The sequence below is a fragment of the Brassica napus genome, chromosome C5 (genome assembly GCF_020379485.1).
Source record: "Brassica napus cultivar Da-Ae chromosome C5, Da-Ae, whole genome shotgun sequence".
Lineage (NCBI taxonomy): Eukaryota > Viridiplantae > Streptophyta > Magnoliopsida > Brassicales > Brassicaceae > Brassica > Brassica napus.
The window spans coordinates 28,054,814-28,077,723 of NC_063448.1; the positions used below are offsets into that span (position 1 = coordinate 28,054,814).

General features: G+C 36.8%; 2 long non-coding RNA genes across 6 annotated transcripts; one reads left to right on the top strand and one right to left on the bottom strand.

Moving 5' to 3' along the window:
• Positions 1-1,519: 1,519 nt before the first annotated feature.
• LOC106424993 lies at positions 1,520-3,103 on the top strand. 3 transcript variants are annotated; one of them, XR_001284983.3, is made up of 6 exons: positions 1,520-1,959; positions 2,032-2,122; positions 2,198-2,282; positions 2,363-2,479; positions 2,555-2,803; positions 2,948-3,103. It is a non-coding gene; the product is annotated as an uncharacterized LOC106424993 (long non-coding RNA). The 3 variants fall into 3 exon arrangements; XR_001284984.3 differs by lacking the exon at positions 2,198-2,282 and having other exon boundaries at positions 1,526-1,959; positions 2,898-3,103; XR_001284982.3 differs by lacking the exon at positions 2,198-2,282 and having other exon boundaries at positions 1,535-1,959.
• Positions 3,104-13,662: 10,559 nt separating this feature from the next.
• Positions 13,663-22,828, bottom strand: LOC106424995. 3 transcript variants are annotated; one of them, XR_001284985.3, is made up of 7 exons: positions 22,601-22,828; positions 22,380-22,515; positions 22,129-22,207; positions 21,931-22,005; positions 21,599-21,728; positions 21,406-21,474; positions 13,663-13,958 (listed from the first exon to the last, which is right to left on the bottom strand). It is a non-coding gene; the product is annotated as an uncharacterized LOC106424995 (long non-coding RNA). The 3 variants fall into 3 exon arrangements; XR_007323967.1 differs by having other exon boundaries at positions 21,406-21,728; XR_007323966.1 differs by lacking the exon at positions 13,663-13,958 and having other exon boundaries at positions 21,304-21,474.
• Positions 22,829-22,910: the final 82 nt, after the last annotated feature.

Consider the following 22,910-nt stretch of genomic DNA (forward strand, 5'->3'; position numbering starts at 1 on the left):
CAATCAATAGACATCAACTCAGGGGATTTATAGTTGAATAGGATTGGTTACACCAATGGATATTGAAAATTACATCCAATTCTACTGAAACCAAATTCTAATAAAATTCAATGGATACTGAATAACAATGGATTTTAATTGATTTCAGATTCAATATAATAAATACCCAATCCAATAATAGAGGATTTCACTTTAGATTTGAATTCTTTTGCTTATAAAGTCTCTGTGTTTTTCCCAAGGATTGGAGGCATCTCTTGCCTAAATCTGAGTCACAACAGAATTCAGAGTTTCTCTGGACTCACTAAGACGTGTGAAACAGCTGAGTGTGTTGGTATTTCACACAACCACATCGGCAAGCACTCAGTTTTATACATTTTCGAGCAAGTCTTCTACTTTATTTATAGATCATTATATCCTTCAAAAAAATTGGATTCTCTTGATGTTTTTTTTTTTGTAACATGGAGTCTCTTGATGTTAGATGTTAGATCATTATAAATTGTGCGTTGTTTTTTCCCGACATTGTCAAATGTTATAAACTGTAAAAGATGATGTCAACTAATGATGTAAAGAACAAAGAATTCCAGTTAATTCCATCCTATAAATCAAAATATAGTCCAAGCAAAGCAACTAAAATCCATTTTAGCTTTTAAGGAATTCGATTAAATTCCACCAAAATACTTTTAGCTACAATTCCATTAAAATGATTGAATTCCTAAACCAATAAGAAAAAATCGAGAGGAGAGTGAAAGAGTTATTCTTAACTAGATTTTGATAAAACTAGTATATGAATTTGTTTATAAAGTAGTGTTTTTTTTTTTTTTTTTTGACAGCAAAGAATTTACAGACTCATGATGACTCTGTAAACCAAATATAAAGTAGTGTATAAGTCTGAAAACATTTATCCAAAACTGAGGAACTAAATTTTACAAAACCTTAAAACAGATATAGAAACTGAACCAAATTTCATAAATGAGGGGGTCCTATATCTTTGGAACCAAAAAATGGGAACTAAACCAAAAATCGAATGGATACCCAAATTTCTAAAATACAAATTATATAACTACAAATATTAATTACATTCGATTCTCACTACAAGAAATATGAGTATTGGTAACAGTTCGCGGTAGCACGAATTCACTAACTGCTACCAAAAGTGTCAAAATCGGAGCACAACTCTGTCACAACATTAAATTCGTGCTAATAAATATTTTCATTAAGCAGGAACCTAAAAATAATTTTTTAATGCTCAAGTCATTTTCTTCTTTCAAAGAACCAAAAAAAAAAAAAAATTAGGTTTTGAATGGTGACCAAGAAACGAAAGAAAAGACTGAATTCTTTAACATTCTCAAAAAAAATCACCATTCACAAGGAATAGTTTTTCCTTCTTGTTCCTCCTCATTATTTTTTTTTGTAGAGAAATATAGAACAAGCATTCCTTGTTAAATTTGATAAGGAACAAGCATTCCTTTTCATTTTTGTAATTTTATTCCTATACGTTTCTTTTCTATTCGTTCCTCGTGTTCCCGAAAAGGTCATCGGTCGGAGCCTTGCTCTCTTTGTTTTCTTCTTCATTGGTTACTTCAAGCTATCTTTTCATCCTCTATCCTTCTTCTTCGGGTTTTTTTTTTCCTTCTTATTCATCCCAATCGAATAAGCCACTGGATCTCGTCTTTCCCAAACTCCTCCATTTTGCACTCTGTAACTCAATCATCGTCGTCTCCACCAAGCCCTAAACCTCGATCTCTCCTTGAACGACGATTACGTCTCATAATCATCTCTGCAAGACCTCGCAAACCCCTCAATTTCAGTCCTTCATGCGTCTCCTCAGATTCCAAGTCCCCTGATTCGATAAAGGAGAGACGGATGCAGCAGAGGCAACCAGTAGTCATGGCTGAACATCCTCGTCTCTCTCTTGCAGACTGGGAAAGCTTTTCTTAAGCAACCCAAGGTCTTCCTAAGGTAAGAAGAATGAATCTTTATCGTTTTGCTTATGAATTGGTCCTTATGATGATGATTATGTGTGTGTTTCAGCTAGAAGAAATCTGGGAAAGGAAAGAGACTTGTTAAAGGTGGAAACCGTTTCTGGAAGAACATTGGTTTGGGTGTTCAGACTCCATTGAAGGTTTGATCTGTAGATTTTACCTCTGTTCCTTTCTCTCCGTTCTTCTATATTTCATTCATGTGTTTGTGTGACTAGGTCGTCAATTAGGTATCTCAAATTAGGCCTTAAATTCCTCTACTTTCAGTTTTGATGACCAAGTCTAAGACTCTTTTGATTGCTTGTGAGTGATTCAATAGATAAAGACTCCAACTTTTCCTTTTTTGTTCAGAGTTGATTTTTTAACTGTTGTTGTTGTTGCAGGAAAGTGTGTGTGGACTGTGGTGTTCATTGGCATGATTCTATGAGTTGTGAAGAGTTTCAGATTCTTCCGGTTGATGAAAGATATCCAGATGATATCACATTGCATCGCTTGGCTAGGTATAAGAGGTGGAGACAGTGTTTGGCTTTGTGGTTTCTTATATCAATGTTGAGATCTCTCTTTGTGTTCTTTAGGTGTGGACATGAGTTTTGCTACTGTTACGGAGCAGAGTACAGACAAGGACAACATAGTTGCACTTGTGACACATTCAACTCAGAGCAAGAAACCGTCTCAGCTAGCTCTGATCCAACGGTTCTTAGTGGGTGGTGGGTTTAGTCTCAGTGATCACCATACTTCTTATCAGTCGCCGCAGCCTCCATGTAGAGAGTCATCGTATGTTTAAGCAGCCATGAAAATCTTCACCAGCTTCCTTGCCTTGAAAGGTTTGTTTCTGTCTGAACTTGAGCTCTCTGTGTATGGTATTTGTCTTAGATTTACAGGCAACATAAGTATGTTCCACGTCTTTGGTTTTTTCAGTTTCATATGCGACGACTCTGAATGAAGTTGTTTGAATTGTGTATTGGTAGGAGGACGGGATGGAATCGGATCTAGAGAAGCTCTTTATTGGTTGGATTTCAAGGACGCATGAAGAAAAGTTTAAACCGGTTGTGATGTTAGAACCAATGTTAAAACATGTTATAATTTTGTAAATGAATTTCGAGTTATAAAATATTTTTTGTTTATTTGTATTTTGTATTTTTTATATAAAAAACGGTAAACACTAAACATAAATTTTAAAACTTCAATCATTTCATAATATAACTTTAATATTAAACTTAAACTAAAAATTTAATTATTTTAAAATTTTAATCTCAAATTTTAATCCAAAACTTCAAACAGTAAATCTTAAATTTACACTCTAATCTTATTACCCTAAACCCCAAACTTGAACCTATATATAAAGTCATAAATCTAATATTTTCAAACTTATAATATAAATTAAAAAAATAAAATCCAAAGTATATTCTAAAACTTAATCATATACTTCATTCTAAATCTTAATCCTAAACCATAAACCAAATACCTCATACCAACATATATCATAATACATTAAACCTTGATTTTTAAATAAATTATATTCCTATTAGAAAAATATACTACTCCAAACTAATAACATTTCAAATTATATATTTACAAAATAAAATCAAACCACCAAATAATAAACCACAAAATACAATCTAATTTTTTCAATCAAACCCTAAACCCTATATACATATACCCCAAATTAATCATATACCTTATTCTCTAACTAAAAATCTTAAACTTCAACATTTTAATTATTTTAATTATTTAATTATAAATCTTAAATTCTAATATTAAATATTAAATCTGAACACTATACTCCAAACCTTCAATCTAATACCATAAACCTAATGTTTACAAATAATCTAAGTACTAGAGTAAAACCTGTTCATTATAGAAATTCTAAATTTACCAAATTATTTTTAAAATATTTATCCTAAATTTTAACTTAATCTCAATTTTATTTTAAAAACCTCAAACCATATACTTTAAACTTAAGCACAACTATATAAACTAATAGTCAACAATTATAATATTAATTAACATTTTACATACAACTATTTTCATAGTTCTCTCATGTTGATTTGTAAAATTTAACTTGTATGTTTTGGATTATTTTTCCAAACACATTTTTGTTTTTGTTGCAAATATGCATATCATGATATTGTTTGTGGCATCAAAACCACCATTCTCTTTCGTTATTTTAAACCATATTGACTTTATAAACTACAATAGACATGCTATTTTCAGTCACATTGATATAAGATTTTTCATTTTTTTTTTGTGTCAATCTTTCTACTACTCACGTTAAAGCATTGACGGAATAAGAATGTTTTGAACAATATCAACAACAATTCTATTTCCTGTGGCAAACGATTTATATGTAGCAGACTTCTCCCAAAATTAGTTTGCGGCGTTGACTCACAAAATTCATTTCCATCAATACTATGGTACCACCGTACTTGGAATTTGAATTTCTTTTTTTTCTTCTCATGGTCAGACATATGCTGAATAACTAAATTAAGTTTTCCCAAAAATCTGAAAGACTGACACAAGAAATCAAAAACGTTAAGTCATTCTTGATAATTAAAGAAAATATTTATATTTAACGAAGTCAAAGCATTAAACCAGCCCAAGTCACACAATCAAGAGCATATGCCAATAGAAAAAAACGTCTTCATTTTAATTCTAGTAAACTGACAGAATTTTTTTTAATTCTATTAAATTCTGCCATTTAATAAAATAATTAAATACTCATCAAACCCAGCAAAATAGACACAAGGTTAAACCCATGATCAAATGAAAATAAATGTAAAGTCTTACGAGTATGCGAGAAGACTTTTTACCAGATTTCAACAATACTAAGGGGGTGTATTGAACTCAGAATTTTAGGTGATTTATATTAAAATGACAAATCCACAGTTATTAAAACATGAATTTCAAAAACTCATTTAAAATCCACCGTTTTTGATATGAGCATGGATGAACCAATAGCTGATCTTGCAGAGAAGGAGCTGAACCAGCTAGAGGAGAGTGGCACTGAAGAGGAGCTGGACGAGCTGAACACTTCACTTGAACGAGATAGACCTGGACGAGATGAATCTCAAGTATGGATCAGACATAACTTTCTCAACTCATTCTACACATGACCAAGACCCATTATCTTTCTCTAATGAATAACCAGATCAAAGACAAGAAAATTGAAGGAAGCAATTATCGGATTGGTTTATACCAAACCAATCTCGACATCTGAAGAAAACCAAGTCAAAGAAGCCATGAAGTTGTTCAATTGTTCGGTCTTCAAGATTACCTAGTTTTTATATAAGTTATTTTTGATTTCTACAAGTTCTTAGAGTGCTTTGTATTCCTTTCTTTCTACATAAAACTCATTGCAAGTTTCGGAATAAAATCAATCACTTTTGTTATCAAAATCTCTTACAAACTCGTGATTCCTTTGTTCAATTGTTGGACATCAAATTTGGCTAGAAGAGTGATCTTCCTTAAAGCCTCGATCTTGTTCACTAGTGGGGCTGCCTCTCACGGACTAAGATCAATCAAACCAGTATCTGATCCTTCCGCAGATCACCACTGAAACCATCTCTACCATCGACCATATTTCCCCTTTTATCAATCTATAATCGATCATCAACCCATCAGTGTTAGTAACCTGATCTATCACCACCAAATCATCACAAGATCGACCCTCAAGAGCATCCTAGGGTTGTTCCTTAACCAGGAATCTATTAAGTGGTATCAGAGCAGCTTGAGGGCGTCTGATCAAAGGGGTTTCTCGATTCATCTTTTTGTTTTTGTTTTGGGAACCTATTTTTCTCTGTTTCTTGGCAGTTCTTCTTCACTTCCTATCTGTTGTATCTGCAAGGGGGCCAACCAGTTTTTTTTTTTTAAAAAAAATAGAAACGATCAAAGTATCAAAAAGCTGAAGAGGAATCCAACCAGACTGAAAAGAAATCCAGTCTCTCGTGGTAAAGCTCATTGCAAACAAAAATCTTGCAATCTGTCTATCTATTTCTTGGGGGTTTTGGGGATTTTACTTCTCTGGTTTTGAGTTTGTTTGTCTGATCATTGAACTCCTGGAATCACTGAGAAATACACAGAAAAAAAGAAAAAAATCATTGAGCGAAACACTTGAGAGAAACACTAAGTGAGGCTTCGGCTATATCTTTTGTGTACTTACTTCTCTTGTTGAGTCTTTTACAGGAAATCATGTATGAAAGCGAGCAGGAACGAGACGAGAGACCAGTGGCTAGATTGGACAAAGCACAGATTGAAGCCTTATTAGCTACTGTTATGAAAGAGATGGATAAAAAGCTTGAATTTGTTGGAGCCACTCGTCCTACTAACAATGTATTTGGAACTTCTTCACAGGTTAGGAGAGTAGCTAGGGAAAAGAGAAAAGGCAAGCGACTTGCAGTGGTTGGAGAACATGAGGATCCAGATACCTCCTATGGTCGTAGCACTGAAGAAGAAGAACGGTCAGTAAGATCTGCAAGGTCAGGTCGAGCAGCCTCCCAAACCAGAACCGCTACACGTCGGGCACCAAGGGACAGACATGATGATAATCTTGGAAACCTCAAGCTTCAGATACCTATCTTCAGTGGAACCAACAAACCAGATGATTACCTTGATTGAGAAAAGAAGATTGAGCTTGTGTTTGACTGCCAGAACTACTCAGAATCAAAGAAGGTGAGGCTTGCTGTGACGGAGTTCAATGGTTATGCCTTGCACTGGTGGGATCAGATTGTTACTATTAGGAGAAGGACTGAGAACCACAAGTTGCCTCTTGGTTTGAGCTAAAGACACTCATGGAGTTTTGTTCCAAGCACTACAAGAAAACACAAGTTTAGCGAGAAAACTTAACGAGGAAAACTAATCCTCGTAAATTTACGTCGACTTTACGAGGAACTTACGAGGAAATATAAAATCAACGTTATTTCCTCGTAAAATAACGACGAAATCATTTCGTCGTAAAGTCGATGTAATGTTACGTGGCTTTTACGAGGAAATACGCTTTCCTCGTAAACTCGACGTAAATGTAGCGTGTACTTTACGAGGAAATATTTTACGTCTACTTAGCGAGGAAATTTTGAATCCACCAACTTTGTAGTTGTAACACGTTTTTTTTCCGGCAACCTAGCTTTACAAGCAGACCAAGTTAGCTTCCTTCCATACCCTCGGATGAGAGAATCAGGAATAAATTTGTTAGCCGTGATCAAAGTTACACCTCGTGGACGAATCATCAGTGGAGAAGAACCACCATTGCAAGAAGAACAGATAAATGAAGTCGAGGAACCTGAACAAGAAATTGATGACATCCTTCTCATTGATCCACATAATCATGAGTACGAAGATCTTACAGACGTTGCCACGGACGAAGCTGTTGAAGACGAGTTTAATGAAAATGATGATGTTTCTAGTGATGACGAGAATGTCGATGTATCCGATTGATGTATTTGTTTTTAACAAGATTTATTTTCAGACTTAATGCATGTGATTTGATGGATTTAATCACGAAAAACTATTTATATAATTTGATTTTGTGTAAGGTAATGGGAGTTTGTATTAGAAATAAGAGATTGAGATTATAAGTTAAGGAATTGTGGTTTTAGAATTTGGGGTTTGGAATGGAAAGAATAGATTGAGGTTAAAGGGAAGATGGGTTGGAGGTTTGGAATATATGAAGTAGAAGATAAGGAAGATGGGGTTTGGGGTTTCGGATTTTAGGGATTTAAACATAATCGTCGTAATTTCCTCGTAAAATAACGAGGAAATAACGACGAAATTAAAAAATAAAGAACGCGGAACTCGTTAATTCCACGTAAGCAGAAATCGTCGTAAAGACCTCGTAACCGAAAAACGCGGGCCTTGCTATTTCCTTGTAAAATAAAAACACGGGCCTTGCTATTTCCTCGTAATTTAACGTGGGCTTTACGAGGAAACAAACGCGGGCCTTTGTAATTCCTCGTAAATTTACGAGGAAATTACGAGGATATCTAATCTCTTATATACTCGCGAGCGCTCACACTTTCATTTCGTCTCAACTTCCTCTCCACTCCCTCTCTATTTTGTTAATTAGTGTTGATTAGGTGGTTAATGTAGGGAATTTAGCTAGATTTATAGAAATAGTTAATTATAGAATTTGTTAATACTGTTGATGTTAACTTCAAATATTAATTTTTTTTGCAGGGCCTTCGAAAGAACATGCTTACTCCCCATTACATAACGAGGCGGATGTTGCGAGGAGGAGTGAGGAATTCTACCAGGCGATGAACGACCCTTAGTTCTTTTTTTTTCCGGTTGTTGTATTATAAATTCAAAACTTATTTATATATAAAATATTTTTGTATTCATTTTTATTTTAAATTATAATTTTATTAATAAATTAAATTATTTTAATTATTATTTTAATTATATTTTTAAATTCTGTAAAATAAAAAAAGAAGTAAATTCGTAGCTAAATTACAACTTATTTACGTGGAAAGTTAACGAAGAAATGACGATGAAGGTTAAACGAGTATTTTACGAGGAAATACTTTCGAGGTATTTACGTGTATTTTACAAGGAAATACTTTCAAGATATTTACGTGTAATTTACGAGGAACTGCTTTCGAGGTATTTACGATGAAATATAGCGACCTCCTTACGTGGAATGATTATGTGGTCTTTACGACGAAATGATGTACTTCGTCTTTACGATGAAATGTTTTCCTCGCTAAGTTACGACGAATTAACGACGAAACGTGTTTCCTCGCTAATTCCTCGTAAAGCCTCTTTGACGACGAACTCACGAGGAATACCGCCGTCTTTAATCTCATGTTTTCTTGTACTGAAGTTACTATGGTAGAGAGGTGTATCAAAAAATCAGGAGGCTTACCCAAGGAACCAAAGGTGTGGAGGACTTCTACCAAGAGATGGAAATACTCATGATCAAAGCAGCTGTTGAAGAAGCATCTGAAGCCACTATGGCTCGATTTCAGGCTGGGCTAAACAGAGACATCCAGGACCGCTTAGAGATGCAGGAGTATGAGGACATCTATGAGCTACTCCACAATGACATCCACATTGAGCAGCAACTAAAGAGAAAATCCTCAGCCGAAGGGTCTTATGGAAACAAATACAAGTCGTCTACTACCAAGGATGATAAGTCTTTTGTGAAACCAAAGGAGGAGCGTGAGGATAAATGAAAGGCAACATCTACCAGATCTAGAGATGTTAAGTGTTTCAAGTGTAACGGTATGGGACACTATGCGAGTGATTGCACCAACAAAAAAGTTATGATCATACTGGACAGTGGCGAGGTGATATCAGAAGAAGAGAAAGCTGATGTATCTGATGAAGAAGCCATAGATTATCCAGTTCGTGGAGAACTACCGGTAACAAGGAGGTCATTGACAGTCCAATCCAAGCCAGATGAAGATGATCAAAGGGAGAATATTTTCCATACTCGTTGCGTAGTTTATGATAAAGTATGCAGTTTGATTATAGATGGTGGAAGGTGCACTAATGTTGCTAGTGAATCTCTTGTAGAAAAGCTTGGATTGAAAACAAGGAAGCATCCTAAACCATATCTTGTTCAATGGTTGAATAAGGAAGTCGAGCTGAAGGTTACTAATCAAGTAATGGTTCCTATAACCATTGGGAGATACCAAGATGAGATTGTGTGTGATGTACTGCCCATGGATTCCAGCATATCTTGTTGGGAAGACCTTGGTAGTATGATAAAAGAGTCATACATGATGGGTTCACAAACCGTCATTCCTTCACCCACAGGAACAAGAAGATTGTGCTGGCTCCCTTGTCTCCACAAGAGGTACATGAAGATCAGCTTCAACTCAAACTCAGGCGACAGGAATCCAAAGAGAAACCAGCTGATAAGCAAAAGAAGGAGACTCATCTCTTAGCCAAAAACAGTGAGAATAAGAAAGCTTTGCGTCTTCAACAATCTATGCTCTTATTTGTTTTTAAAGGTGCACTAATGTCTTCTTCTAACCTTGCACCGGCTCTACCGAGTGAACTTGAGTTTCTTTTGCAGGATTATGGTGATGTCTTTCCAGATGAGAGCCCAAAAGGACTGCCTCCCGTGCGTGGTATTGAACACCAAATAGATTTGGTCCCTGGAGACTCTCTTCCGAACCGCCCTGCCTATAGAACCAACCCTGAAGAAACAAAAGAACTTCAGAGGCAAGTGGATGAACTCATTTAGAAAGGTCACATCCGAGAAAGCATGAGTCCATGCACAGTACCAGTACTCCTTGTGCCAAATAAAGATGGAAGCTGGCGCATGTGTGTAGATTGAAGAACCATCAACAACATCACTGTAAAGTATAAACATCCTATCCCTAGACTTGATGATATGTTAGATGAGCTATATGGTTCTTGTGTGTTTTTTAAAGTAGATTTGAAAAGTGGTTATCACCAAATTAGGATGAAAGAAGGTGATGAGTGGAAAACTACTTTCAAAATTTAGTATGGATTGTATGAATGGTTAGTTATGCTATTTAGGCTTACCAATGCACCTAGTACATTCATGAGGCTGATGAACCATGTTTTGAGGTCATTTATTGGGCACTTTGTGGTTGTTTATTTTGATGATATTTTGATCTACAGCAAGAACATGACTGTGTATGTGCATCACTTGAGATCTGCTTTATAAGCGCTTAGGAAAGAGTTCTTGTTTGCTAACTTTAAGAAATGTACTTTTGGAATAGATCACTTTATGTTTTTAGGTTTTGTTGTAACAGCCCAGGGAATCTGAGTGGCAAGGAGAAGGTTAAAGCTATCCAAGATTGGCCTAGTCCTAGGGCGAGGTGAGAAGTTTCCATGGCCTTGCCGGCTTTTACAGAAAATTTGTGAAGGACTTTAGCACCATAGCTGCACCACTCACTGAGGTTATCAAGAAGAATGTGGGCTTCAAGTGGGAAAAAGCAGAAAAGGATGCTTTCCAAAACCTAAAAGGGAAGTTGACTAATGCTCCTTTATTAGTTTTTCCAAATTTTGTTAAGACCTTTGAAATTGAATGTGATGCTTCTGGTGTAGGTATTGGAGCTGTGCTGATGCAGGAGAAGAGACCAATAGCATATTCAGTGAGAAGCTAAGTGGAACAATGCGGAACTACCCAACCTATGACAAGGAACTCTATGCTTTGATTAGAGCACTCCAAACTTGGCAGCACTATCTCTGGCCAAAGGAGTTTGTTATACACACTGATCATGAGTCCTTGAAACACTTGAAGGGACAGCACAAGCTCAACAAGAGACACGCCAGATGGGTAGAGTTCTTAGAGACCTTTCCTTATGTGATCCACTATAAGAAAGGTAAAGAAAACATTGTGGCTGATGCACTGTCCCGAAGGTACACTCTTTTCATTTCTATTGAAGCTAAGTTGCTGGATTTGAACAAATAAAGTCTTATTATGAAGATGATCAAGATTTTAAAGTTCAATTTGAAGAAAGTAAGAAACATACCAGTGGGAAGTTTTATCAAGTTGATGGTTTTCTTTTTTATGAAAATCGACTTTGTCTACCTCACTGTTCTTCGAGAGAGTTGAATGTTAGGGAAGCACATGGAGGAGGATTGATGGGACACTTTAGAGTTGCCAAAACACTGGCCCACTTGAAAGAGCATTTCTACTGGCCGACCATTAGAAGAGATGTGGAGAGAGTTTGCAGCAGATGTGTGACTTGCACCCAAGCCAAGCCAAAGCTCGGCCTGAAGGTTTGTATACTCCCCTTCCCATTCCTGATCCTCCAGGATTGATATATCAATGGATTTTGTGCTTGGATTGCCTAGAACTAGAAAGGACAGAGATTCTATCTTTGTAGATGTTGATAGGTTCTCAAAAATGGCACATTTCATTCCATGTCACAAGACTGATGATGCTTTGATGGTTGCTGATCTTTTCTTTAGAGAAGTTGTTCGTTTGCATGGCATGCCTAGATCAATAGTGTCTGATAGGGATACTATGTTTCTTAGTCATTTCTGGAAAACATTATGGTCTAAACTTGGAACAAAGTTGAAAATCTATACTACTTGTCATCCTCAAACTGATGGGCAAACTGAAGTAGTTAATAGATCTTTGTCTACTCTCTTGCGTGTTGTGAATAAAAAGAACGTCAAAACTTGGGAAGATTGTCTTCCACATGTAGAGTTTGCTTATAATCATGCTGTGCATAGTGCTACAAAGTTCTCACCTTTTCAGGTTGTCTACGGATTCAATCCTTTGACTCCTCTAGATCGTATGCCTTTACTATCAAATGAGCAAACTAATCTTGATGGCAAGGCAAAGGCCGAGTTTGTTGTTTCATTGCATGAGCAGGTCAAAAGGAACATTGAGAAGAGGACCAAGGAGTATGAGAAACAAGCAAACAAGAAGAGACATGAGCTGTTGCTGGAACCATGAGATCTCGTATGGATCCACTTGAGAAAGGAGAGGTTTCCTTAAGAAATAAAGTCCAAACTAATGCCAAGGACGTTTGGTCCTTTCACTGTGCTTGAACGGATCAACAATAATGCTTAAAAGATTATCCCTTTTCGTGCAGATGATATGGATTTGAAGACAAATCCTTTTAAAGGAGGAGGGGATGATACGAGCATGGCTGAACCAATAGCTGATCTTTCGGAGAAGGAGCTGAACCAGCTAGAGGAGAGTGGCACTGAAGAGGAGCTGGACGAGCTGAACACTACACTTGAACGAGATGGACCTGGACGAGATGGATCTCGGCCCAAAGACAAGTCTAGATCAGACATAACTTTCTCAACTCATTCTACACAAGACCAAGACCCATTATCTTTCTCCAATGGGCCAATAACCAGATCAAAGACAATACAATTGAAGGAAGCAATTCTCGGATTGGTTTACATCAAACCAATCTCGACATCTGAAGAAAACCAAGTCAAAGAAGCCATGAAGTTGTTCAATTGTTCGGTCTTCAAGATTACCTAGTTTTTATCTATGTTATTTTTGATTTCTACAAGTTCTTGGAGTGGTTTGTATTCATTTCTTTCTACACAAAACTCATTGCAAGTTTCGGAATAAAATCAATCATTTTGTTCAATTGGTGGACATCGAATTTGGCTAGAAGAGTGATCTTCCTTAAAGCCTCGATCTTGTTCACTAGTGGGGCTGCCTCTCACGGACTAAGATCAATCAAACCAGTTTCTGATCCTTCCGCAGATCACCACTGAAACCATCTCTACCATCGACCATCTTTCCCCTTTTATCAATCTATAATCGATCATCAACCCATCAGTGTTAGTAACCTGATCCATCACCACCAAATCATCACAAGATCGACCCTCAAGAGCATCTTAGGGTTGTTCCTTAACCAGGAATCTATTAGTCATTGAACTTGACATTTTATAAAGTACTCTGAAATGCACTATTATTGGAAATATTTTAAATTGTGGAGTTTTAAAGTTTTCAAGTGATTTTTTAAAATGTTTGGGTGGAGTTTCTTAGTTAAAAAAAATTAAAACTCAAATTTCATGGTTTTAGGTGATATTCTAGAGTTGTTTAACAAAAATTTCTTTAATCTCTGCAATTCACTGAATTCATCTAAAACCTCATTAAAAATCAAATCACCTTAAACTGTAGATTGAATACACCCTCCTAACTTCCTATATTCTAAATTATAAAAACATGAGTACATTTTGTACTTAACCCTAAACCCTAAGTTTTCTTCAATAATTGCTACCACTGGCATTTAAACACAATATTTTGCTTCTTTACTAAACCGATACACACGTGTGCCTTATTATTAAACCGTAAATTACAAAACCATTACCAAACCAAATGACAGCAATTTCCTACATATCGTTGTATACAATTACTAACACACAGAAGTTTTGTCTTATTACTAAACCATACTATTACAAATCATTACTAAACCATCGAAATACAATAGTTCCTTTCCTTTGTATCGTTGTATATCATTGTTAAAAAATCTAATTAAATTGTGATACTATCTTCGTTCATCGCATCAGATTAATGATTTTGGTCTGTAGAATCAAAATCAGTATATTAGATAAATACAAATACATGGTATAGATTAAGATCATAATTTATATCAATATTACTAAAAATCATGTAATTCAACATCAAAACTAACTTAAAAAACACGATATTATCACTATAAATTATTTAATTCAAATTCTTTTGTTTTTTTGTAACACATATTCAAATTCAAAACTAATCATTTATTATTTTCCTAAAAGAAATTATCTTCCAAAATTTATTCCTATATTTAAGCAATTATCATAACAAGTACGATATTAGTCAACTACCACAAGATTTTTTTGTTTCTAATCTTGCAAATCACGTAAAATATCTAATAATTAAAAACCGATAGTCGTGTTATTACGTTAAGTTTATAACAAACGAATCAGTTTTGGAATAAAATCGAATAGTATATTCGCTATTTAATACTAAAAATCACAACTAACAAAATCCTAGCTATTATTATGACATTTACCCTACCCTTGCCTAACTAGCTTACCTCTTCCCCAATAACATCAAAACCATATCATTCTACGCAGATCCTCCAAAAATGACTATTTTTCATCCTCTTACAAAACTCAGGCCTTATAAGAATAAATGGTGAGTTCAAGTTAAGTACTTACATTCTTGGAGGCATAACACATCTTTTGGAGATACCTTTAAGATGGTTTTAGCAGACCAATGGCTAAATCAGTATTTCTAAACGTGTTTGTTGCATTATAACATGTTACTGCTTTAACAGTATATGCTTGGTAGATGGATCTTGGACGGCAGAGTCATACACTACAAGAAAACAGCGGTATTCTGACGGACATTCCGACAGAAAATGAAATTCTCAAATTATCCCAAGGAATTTCCTCGGAATATACCGACGGAATTCCGAGGAATTTCCTCGGAATATACCGACGGAATTCCGAGGAAATATCGATCCGTCGGAATATTCCGAGGAAATTCCGAGGAAAAATGTGTTCCTCGGAAAAAACCGATGAATTCCGAGGAAATATTATAGCCGTTGGGGATTTTACAAAATTCCGAGGAAATTCCGACGAACTAGCCTTTTCCGTCGGAATTCCGTCGGAATTTCCTCGGTCTGTCGGCAGGATTTAAACTATAAATACAAGCACTCCCTCTTCCTCTTCATTCACTCCATATCTTCATCCTCCCTCTTACTCTATTTACACACGAATTTGATTCATAAAAAATATGTATTCTTCAAATTATTTTCGTCTTGGATCGATCGACCTCATTTGGATCCGAACACGAGATTGCTTACGGAAGAATACCAACGAGGTATAACCGAATTCATGGGGTTAGTTCACCGACAACCGGAAGCAAAAACAGGTATGTTAAGATGTTCTTGCTCTAATTGTAAAAATAGGAAGGTTATTAAAGAGTGGGATGTTTGGACTCATCTATATTTGAGTGGGTTTACACGAAGTTACAAAATTTGGTATCATCATGGGGAAACTGATTATGAACATGGTAGTACTAGCGAACCTCAGCCAGCGGTTAGATTAGAAGAACCAATTAGAACGGATGTAAATTATGGTGTAGGTACTGAGCAGATGGTAAATGATCATTTTAGAGGGGAAGATTTACCCAATGCACAAGCTAGGAGATTTTATGATATGTTGGATGCTGGAAAGCAACCATTGTACGAAGGTTGCAGAGATGGTCATTCAGCTTTATCATCTGCTACAAGATTGATGGGCATTAAAACAGATTATAATTTGGCTGAAGACTGTGTGGATGCGATTGCTGATTTTGTAAAAGGTATTCTACCCGAGGATAATGTAGCTCCTGGTTCATACTACGAGGTTCAGAAACTCGTAGCTGGTCTTGGTTTATCGTATCAGGTAATAGATGTATGCAGCGACAACTGCATGATTTATTAGAGGGCGGATGAACAGCGGGTTACATGCAAATTTTGTGGAAAGCCTCGTTATAAAGATACGAGTGGAAGAGTTCCAGTGCCATATAAAATGATGTGGTATTTACCTTTGACGGAAAGGTTGCAGAGGTTGTATATGTCTGAACGCACAGCGCAACCAATGAGATGGCATGCGGAGCACTCAACAGATGGTGAGATCAGACATCCTTCAGATGCAAAAGCGTGGAAGCATTTTCAATCAAAGTATCCCGACTTTGCGTATGAGAGAAGAAATGTCTACCTTGGATTATGTACTGATGGTTTCAGTCCGTTTGGCAAGAGTGGAAGACAGTATTCTCTATGGCCCGTCATTCTTACACCATACAACCTACCCCCAAACTTGTGCTTGCGACGAGTGTTTTTGTTTCTCTAGATTCTCGTTCCCGGACCAGAGCATCCTAAGAGATCACTTGATGTGTTTCTTCAGCCACTAATATATGAGTTGCAACAACAATGGGCTCAAGGTGCTGAAACATACGATGTTTCGTGTAAAGAAAACTTTCAAATGCGGGCAGTACTAATGTGGACAATAAGTGATTTTCTAGCATATGGTATGTTGTCTGGATGGACAACGCATGGAAGGCTATCATGTCCATATTGTCAAGATAACACTGATGCTTTCCAACTAAAACACGGAAGGAAAACGTGTTGGTTTGACTGTCACAGGAGATTCCTACCGCCTGATCATCCATATCGTAGGAGTAGGAATTTGTTTACGAAGAACAAGAGAGTGTTTGACAGTCCACCTCCGGAAATTTGTGGGAAAGATTTGAAGATACAACTAAGAGATTTTGGTGCAGAAAGGACGCCAGACGTCGGTGGACATGAGCGTTTTGCGGTAGATGCTGTTGGAGAACTACATAACTGGCACGAAAAAAGTATTTTCTGGGATCTGCCATACTGGAAGGATCATCTGCTAAGGCATAATTTAGATGTCATGCATATTGAGAAGAACTTTTTTGACAATTTTATGAACACGATCCTTAATGTTCAAGGTAAAACAAAGGATAATTTGAAGTCAAGACTGGATTTAGTCGATATATGTGCTCGTTCAGAACTTCATGTTGATGAGAATGGTAGGGCTCCTTTTCCCATATACCGACTTGATGCAGAGGGAAAAGATGCGTTCTTTGATTGGATTTCAAACGATGTGGAATTTCCAGACGTTTACGCATCAAATTTGCGTAACTGTATCGACAGAAAGGAAGGAAAGTCTACTGGCTTGAAAAGCCACGATTGCCATGTAATGATGCAGCGCCTCCTTCCGTTCGCCTTCAAGGAACTATTAGCACGAAATGTTCATGAAGCAATTGCAGGGATAAGTGGTTTCTTCCGCGATTTATGCACGAGATCAGTGACTCTTGAAGGTATTGAAAATTTGAAGACTAACATAGCCGTGATTCAGTGCAACCTTGAGAAGATATTTCCTCCCTCATTTTTTGATGTTATGGAGCATCTTGTTATTCTCCTGGCAAGAGAATTGGAACTTGGTGGTCCTGTGCAGTATAGATGGATGTATCTGTATGAGCGGTATATGTTCCATTTGAAGAAGATGGTGAAAAATTTAAGTAGGGTGGAAGGTTCTATAGTCGCACAGATGATCAATGAAGAAACTTCAAACTTTGCCGAGTACTACTTTCCAGCAAAAGTTCAGACCAAAACCAGAAGACCTGCTCGGCATGATGATAGAGGCGAACGGGCAACATATCATGTTACGGTTCCAGACATTTTCACAGACGTTGGACGACTTAGCGGAAAACCAAAGGACTGTCGACTTACTGAGCAGGAGCGCAGTCATTTGCAAACATATTTGCTCACCAACTGCGAAGACGTTCTTCAATATGAGAGGTAAATAAATGAGCTTACAAATTTTTATTTTAACAAGTTGAAATTTAAATCTTAATTAATTACATTATTGTCATCATATACAGAATTTTCATGGCAGAAAAGCGGTTCGAGTATAGATACGCCACAGAGGACGAACTAGAAGAAATGAAGCAGAGAGAATTTACTGGATGGATGTTTACTTATGTGAGTGCTTTAAACAAATTAAAATATATTTTATCACATATTTATACTAATTCACATTTATTGATATAACATATATATATATATGTGCTATTAATAGGTGTCTGCTGGTTTGGCCAGAGGTGAAAGATTTGACGATTGGATACGTGAGATGGTCGTTGGACCAAACTTTGTTGTGAAGTCATATCCGAGATTTTGTACTCGAGGATATGCATTCACAACTCAGAAGAGGAGACGTTCGAGTACGACTTATGATGCTGGCGTTTGTTCTGCATCAGGAGATGATGTATACTACGGACACATACATGAGATTTTGGAAATCAAGTATTTGGGCATGGTTGGATTGCGCTGTACTGTTTTCTATTGTTATTGGCACAACAACACTCCAGATCGAGGTGTGAGAACAGATGCATTTGGTGTTACATCAGTAAATTCGAGGCGAAAGCTGCAATATTATGATCCTTTCATTCTTGCTTCTCAGGCCAAATAAAACGAAGAAACCATGTAAAAGAAATACGAACTCATAATTAAGAAAAAAAAAAAAAAAAAAACTAAGTTCAAAATTAACAGAAAATAAGACCATAAAAAGTTAGAATAGAAAAGAAAATAAAATAGCGCGGTCGGAAATCAAATGGCAATACTGGCGGGTGATAGCTCCTACTCCTCGTCTCCTGCTCCAGATGTTCCTGCATCTTTGAGTCTCTTGGACCTCTTTCTTACCCTGTGTGTACCACTCAAACCCGAACCAGAGCTGGATGGAGAGTTGTCCCGATGAACTACATCATCCTTTTGGCAACGACACGGCCTGATACATGAAATGGCAGCCCAGATCTTGTGTAGCATGTCGTTGTTTGTCTTTATGCTCTGATCTCTCCAATGTTGTTGCTGGCGCGAAGTGGCGTTCGGTGGAAGCTCTTGCAGCTTGTACTGGCTGGAGTCTGATGGGAGTAGCTGATGGGGTTGTGAATCATCTGGAATGGCTTGTGCAGCCTCATCTTCTCCTTCTTCATCAACCACGGCCTTGCCTTTGGTCTGATATTTTGGCGTGAAGAAGGATGGCTTGTCTACTAGTGCGGTAGCAGGGGGTAGGAACTCAACTGCAGCCTCTGAAAGTAGAGCAGTCAGGCCGATCTGAGGCAGGTGGCAGTAGAGTGTTTTCTTCGCTCGGTCCTCGAATACGTAGACGTAAGGACCATCCCGATCGATCCTCGAGTGGGGACCAGCTATGAACTCCTTACTTACTAGAGAAATGACATCCAGGTAGTTCCAAGCAATTTTGTTCGATCTGTCTAGTGCTACCTGATGGTTCTCGCAGTCTACACACACATGTGTAAGGATCCGAGTAATCACTACACCAAATCCACATGCACTGCTCTTGGATTTGGTTACTTTCCCCTTGTATCCTGCTAAGTTTGCGGCCAGCACCGCTCCCATGTTGAAGGCAGTAGCAGGTGGGAATGTAGATTTTCCAAATGCCGGTAGCAAATGCCTCACACCTTGGTACAGGAGGCACAACTCCCATTGCGTGACTGATGCGGCTGTGGTTGTCCCGTATAGCAATGAGCCAATGAGGCGTGTGGCATATCTCAGTACTGGGCTCCGGATAAGTGACTCCTTTGCCTGAGAAGATCTATAAACCCCTGTGCCAATCGTTTCCCAGAAGTTCAACAGCTCTGAAGTCCAATAAAGACCAGATGTCCTCTCCCCTGCACTCAATCCAAATAGTCCGCAGAGTTTTTCCAAAAACTCGGAATGTTTTATTTTTATTTGTGAAACTTTGAATATTAATTAATATGATTTCAATTTTAATTTTAATTTTATATTTTCGAATTTAAATTTCAAAAATTTTATTTTTTTTAAAAAATTAATATTTTTTACATTCCGAGGAAATTAATTATATTTTTTACTCGATCGATCAATGCGTTTTTGGACATAAATCCATCGATCGATCTGTTTATTAAAAAACGTTCGGAATATACCGAGGGACATCTTCCTCGGAATATACCGAGGGAAACCTTTCCTCGGAATATACCGAGGGACATGTTCCTCGGAATATACCGAGGGACATGTTCCTCGGAATATACCGAGGGACATGTTCCTCGGAATATTCCGAGGAAGATTTCCCTCGGTATATTCCGATCGATCGATGGATATATGTCCAAAAACGCATCGATCGATGAACTTCCGAGGAAATATCCCGACGAAGTTCTCCCTCGGTATATTCCGAGGAGATTTCCGACAAACTAGTGATCCTCGGAATTTCCTCGGAAATTTGTTTCCTCGGAATTTCGTCGGAAAATTCAGAGGGATTTCCGAGGAAAGAAGAAATTCCGAGGAATTATTTCCGAGGACTTGTTTCGTCGGAATTTCGTCGGAATAACGTTATTCCGACGAAATTCCGACGATTTTTTCCCTCAGTATCCTTGCTGTTTTCTTGTAGTGATACTACAGTGGTTATGGATGGATGTGGCTAGATGAAACTGGAAAAGATCAACTCTTAGGATTGTGAAATAATGTGAGACGACTGTCTCCACTACACTCGGAATTGGATGCGCTCATATGGGCGATGGAGAACATGTCCCAACATACTTCATGCCAATCCTTTGGAACTGACTGCAAGGATGTAATTTCAATGATAAAGGACCCAAGCGCATGGCCAACCATCTCCATGGAACTAGCAGAATTCGAAGCTATAAAAAGACGCTACCACGACTTCAAGATCTTCCACATACCAAGGGCCCAGAACAATACGGCAGATACTTTAGCCAAGACTGCGAGAACGTTTCATAGAGATTTATTGTTTATTGGTTGTTCTATCCCGGTCTGGATTCTTAAAACACCTCTAGTTTGAGTGATAGAATAGCCTTTTGATGTAAAAAAAAACTAATATTACCACTGTCTTTTCACAAGGTCAGGCTATATGTGGCTGTTTCTAGAGTAAATTCAAAAAAGGGATTGAAAATGGCAAACTTCAGAAAAAACTATAAATGTAGTTTTCAAAGAAGTTTTCGACAACCTTTAACAGACGAGGTAATAAGGTATGTCTTTTTGATAGTTTTGATGTCTTACACAGTTATGTTTGGATGTGTTCTTTAAAAAAAAAAAAAGATATTTGTATGCGTGTTCTTCTGTATCCATTAAATAATAAGCCGTATAATGAATTTCCACTTTTGTTCTTTGCAGATTTCAGTCATTCACATGTTCTCTATGGTGGAAGAATGCTTGCTGGTTCAAAAAGTTTTTATTAGTTATGGAAAAGCATTTGTTTTTTTTCTTCCAATAATTCATTTCAATAAGCTTGTTATTCTTTTGATTTCTACAAATGTATGAATTCTTTTTGGTCATTTAAAACCGTATCGAAATAAACCTGGTGTTATATAAGACTACCATTAATATAAACCCTTATATACATCACTGAGGCAAGTAACTACAATAAGTCATACTTTTCTTTCACCTTATGAATTAGTTATAATAGATAAGCAATTACTAACCGTTTAATAAGTCTGTTGTCATGTCAAGGTTGTTGTCTTCTTTTGTATCTTGATTACTGGTACTTGGTTCTGTCCATGTCCAATATCATGGGACACATTTAAAAATTTTAATATAATCATATGCTGATTGTACTAAATGATGATCGAATTTATAAAACTTATGAGACAATCATATCTAACAAAGAACACATACATTTAACATTTACTAAATGATTAGTGTGCCTTCCCTTTGCTATGTGATGTTACAACTGATTCTCATCTCTCTCTCCTTCACCATGTCCCTGCCTGAACTTTTCTATATATCCCTTCTGTCCCCTGTCCCTCTGTTTCTCCATAAAAAGTTGTTGGTCTATATTACTAATATATCATGCCAGAACAACAATATTTATAAATGAATTCAGATAAGTAGAACTTTCTATTAGACACTGAACTTCAATTACACTTTCAACGGATCAATCAATTGAAACTCGATCTAATAATAGCTTTAAATCATATCATTCAGAATCGCAAGTAGAGAAGTCTAACATGTATTCCAGACATCATAGTAGCAATCACCACGTCTGCAGCATCTTTAACCGTAGGAAAATTCTACACTGCCACCTGAAATTATAAACAATCAATAACAAAATCACATAGCAAAGGAGTGTGAATATCTTTCTGCTTGACAAAAATAAATAAATATCAAAGAACAGAAACTTGCTATAAAGGAAGAAGTCAATATACCACTGCATGTTGTGGTATTTTCTGAAGCCGAAAAGTAGCCTCAGTTATGCCTCCCAAAATCAAGTGGGTCAAGTCGTACCTGAGACAAGTATCAACCATTAACTCAAAGCTACAACTAGCCAGTTTAATGAAAAAATCGTTACAGGACACAAAAAGATTGAACGAAACAAAGTTTCTTTTAGCTGGTGACATGATAAGTAATAATCTGGAAGCATAAATTAAAAAAAATGGATACAGAATCAAGGACAAACCCTGCATCACTCTTTCTAGCACGAGAAGCTGTCTTCATGGAGGTGATTGTCTTCTATCAATGTGGATTTTGACTTTTCGATTGCATGTCTTGAAAGTCGAAACGAGATGGCCGATCTACCCATGGTGACAAGAGATCTATCGACATAATAAAGAAACGATCAAAGTGTTTAGGTCAAATAACTAATCGTTTAATCTGAATAAAAAAAATCATGACTCTAACCTTTGATAAAATAGATCAATTGACATGGCAAATCGTTGAGTGAATGATGTTGATAAACATAAAATCGTAGCTTTCAGTATATATTTGATCCTTCAATCCCTTTTTTTTCTATAGATGAACATCGAAGCAGAGATAAGAGAGAGAGGTAAGCCGACGGAGAGAAAATTGAAGAGAAACCAATAAAGTGGGAGATTAACTCCATATACCCCTCCCTCTCTTGAAAAATTCCCCTTTATCCCGTTATTAAAATATTATTTAACATTTATTTATTTTAAAATAGTAAACATGGGACTAGGGTACGTAAAGACCC